Source organism: Capsicum annuum, chromosome 5 (genome assembly GCF_002878395.1).
Source record: "Capsicum annuum cultivar UCD-10X-F1 chromosome 5, UCD10Xv1.1, whole genome shotgun sequence".
Taxonomy (NCBI): domain Eukaryota; kingdom Viridiplantae; phylum Streptophyta; class Magnoliopsida; order Solanales; family Solanaceae; genus Capsicum; species Capsicum annuum.
In genome coordinates, this window is record NC_061115.1 from 72,651,825 (window position 1) to 72,655,552 (window position 3,728).

General features: G+C 35.3%; 1 non-coding gene across 1 annotated transcript; it reads left to right on the top strand.

Annotated features, from left to right (window-relative positions):
* Positions 1–1,953: 1,953 nt before the first annotated feature.
* Positions 1,954–2,060, top strand: LOC124899006. The gene has a single exon (XR_007056145.1). It is a non-coding gene; the product is annotated as a small nucleolar RNA R71 (small nucleolar RNA).
* The last annotated feature ends 1,668 nt before the right edge of the window (positions 2,061–3,728 follow it).

Sequence of the window (3,728 nt, forward strand, 5' to 3'; positions counted from 1 at the left end):
CTTCTTCCCTTTTTTAACACTGTCAATGCCTCTCTCACCTGCACATCAGACAAACCTGCAGACAAAATTATAGGAAAAGTATCATCCTCACTAAGGAAAGCATATTTTAAATAATAAGGAAGAGCCTTGAGCTCTAGTTTTGGTACTTCATCAATAGATGCCTTTGGAGATGGTCTAATCGGTCTATTCCACAATTCAAATTCAGCAACTCTACTATCAATCCATGCCGAATCCATAATTTGCACCATTTCCAGTGCCTCAACATCATCATAAGATCATACCCTATCAATGCTCACTCAAGTGCGTCACTAGAAAAAATAAAGTGGAGCCTAGACTCAAGGTCTATGACTATACTAGCAAAAAATTCTTCATATATAGCAGGTAACTTCATTGCTTTATACAAATCACAAATCTCAACCTTTTCATAAGCTCTCATGGTCATCTTTCTTGCTGATACATCAATAAGTGATTGCCCAATTACTAAGAATGGACGTCCCAAAATAAATGAAATGACCGGATCAACATCAAAATCAAGAATAACAAAATCCACTGGGAAAATAAACTATCCCACTTGCACCAATACATCTTCAATGATCCTGTCGGTCTACCAAGGGACCCATCGACTAACTGTAAAATAATTATAGTGGGCTTGGGACTCCGACCCAACTTTCTGAACTAAGATGTGGGCATGAGATTTATGCTTTCCCCTAAATCACATAAACCCTGAGCACTGGTGGATTGTTCGATGGTAATCTAAAAAGTGAAACTTCCTAGATTTTTTTCCTTTGTGGGCAATTTATTCTAAATTCTGGATGTGCACTCCTCGGTAAGTGATACTATAGCATATTCAGTCAAACAGTTCTTGTTTTCCACAATTTCCTTCACATACTTTACATACTTTGGAACACTCTACCAAATATCAACAAGAGGCAGATTGATACAAACCTATTTCAAAAGCTCTAAAAACTTTTTGTAACTAGTCTTCTCTTGCTGTTTATGAAGCCTTTAGAGGAAAGGTGGAGGTGGCATATCTTCCTCCTCCACTTTGGTTTCCTAGCTTTAAGTTTTGTTTTTCTACCACTTTCTCTCCATTCTTTTCAGTATCTCCATTAGTAGCCTTGAGATTTACCTGCTCAAGTCCCAATTCCTTTAGCTGTAGACTACTCTTAGTAGTGACTATATTTACCTATTTTGGATTTGGCTCAGTTTCACTTGGTATACCTCCCTGAGGTCTACTATTCTATGCTCCTATCAGCTGACCCATCTGTATCTCTAATTTCTTTGTAATAAGTTATTGGCTCTTCACATCTGCTACCAACTGTGCTTTAGTAGCCATAATTTTCTTTAATATCTCTTCAATATTGCTAGTCTGAGATGTGGTCTGATTCCCTTGAACTTTATGCTACTGGTTTTGATTCACTGGCAAATGATATTGATTTGCATTTTGTGCTTGATTTCCACCCTATGAAAAATTAGGATGATTTTACTAGTTTCGATTGTAAGTGTTATAAAAGTTCTGTTGTCCTTGACAATTAACATTACCCACATAATTAATAGACTCTGGATTAGCCACACATGCATCTGCTGCGTGCTCACTGCTTCCAATAATCTCACACAAAGTATTAGCCTAATGTATTACATTAGTTGTTGTTGCAGGCTATGTAACTCACAATTTAATATTGCTGAGTTGAGTTGTTAACTGATTTCATAATGCAACAATCTAAGCTGATATAGTAGTAAACTGGTCCACTTCTAACACACTAGCAGTCTTCTTTGGAGCACTTTTTTGAGTCAACATGCCACTCAGGATTCCCTTGTGAAATCCGATTCAGCAGTGTGTATAATTCCTCATATATATTCTCAAGAGTTTGCCCACCTATTGCAAAATCTAAAAGAATCTTGGTGTTTGGCTTAAGACTCTCTATGAAAGTATGAACCAGTACATAATTAGACTGATGATGGTGAGGGCAATTTCTAAGCATACCCTTAAATCTTCCCCAAGCTTGGTAAAGATTTTCACCTTCTTTCTGCCTGAAACTCAAAATCTCACTTCTCAAATGTGCTATCTTCCTAGATGGAAAGAATCAAATAAGGAACTTCTGAGCTAGATCATCCTATAAAAATATGGAGTTTAGTGGTTCAGAATATAACCACCTCTTTGCTTCTCTAATTAGATAAAAGGGGAAGAGAGTCAGTCTGACATAATTAGTAGATACCCTAGTAGGAATATAGCTATTGTTGATTTCCAGGAAGGTCTGTACATTCTGTTGTAGGTCTTTATGTGATAATCCTGAAAATTGTCCACTTGAACATAACAACCGCACCATATTTTACTTTAATTCAAACTGACCACCCACCTTTGGCTTGAGGAAACAATTTGTCTCATGGTTCGTGAGTAGGATTGCCACTTCACACACCTTTATAGCTTCTACTTGAGTAGGAACAACTGGAATTGACAGATCTAGAACACATTGAGTATTAGGAATAATTAGATTATTAAGATTGGGATCTCTTTTATCACCCATTTGAATTTGCTAAATTGGATAGTGATGTTTTGTTACTCCTCGCCTTTGATGAAATGCCTGTTCTGGTTTCGAATAAGGCTCTACCAATTCTTTTGCTCTTTCCAGTCTAATACTTTGCTAATCCTGCAAAAGTCAGCCGCTAATATAAAGTCGTTAACACTTAAACTAATTATCAAAAACCAAATTTTTTGACAATTACTAATTACTTGAGTCCTCGAAAATGATGCCAAAAACTTATTGCGCTCTATCACACATGCAAGTGTATGCGATCATATAAGTAATATAGTGACTCAGAGAGTTAGATATAGTACCCGGACTACTTAACTATTAATTCGACTAACTTTAGTTTCATCAATAATGTATTAAGTGTTTTAGAGTTTCAAGATGATAGTGAAGATTTAATGAATAATCAAATTTATATAGAAAGAACAATGTGTGACAATAGCAATATGGGCAAAGTTGTAAACAATACAAGTGAGAATTCTAGGCTTGAAACACTTTTAACAAGCTTACAATTCTCTATTCTTATCGTGGTTTTGTTGATTATCGAGTTATTGATTCGCAGGGTTTAGAGTATGATCATGGTGTCTCGATCCTCCAATCTTTTACCTAAATGTCCATTATAACTAAATCGTTGAGTGGGGATGTAATAATCCATTTTAATGCATTAGATGTCATACTACAAGTGAACCAAACAAGGTATCTAGGTATATCTCTATCTTAGATGTTAATTCAAATCATTTATATTATAAAAGAATAACAACCTTGCTCCTTAAACTTTTCAATCTATCCTATGATTCTCCTCTCCATTTCACAAAGGAATATAGGTGTATTTTAATGGACGCCATTCATCAAAATAGTAAGTACAAGAGAATAATAATAACCCATATGATAATTCAACAATAAACCACTCAAAGAATATCAAAGTGTAATCATGTTTTTGGCCTCAAACCTAGAAAAAGATGTTTAGACACTCATGTTCAAATTCAACATCAAAAATAAATAATTAATCATACCAAAATTATTGTTTAAAGAATGATGTTCCAAGAACCCTAAAAGAAGTATTGTAACTGTTTTTATCCTCTATTGTACATATGCAAAAGTATCCTCAATGGTGTTGAAGTGTTCCTTTTATAGTAGGACATATTTGGCCCAATAAATAGCCACCACCGCATTGCGGAGCTCAATCTGGGGAATAGAGTC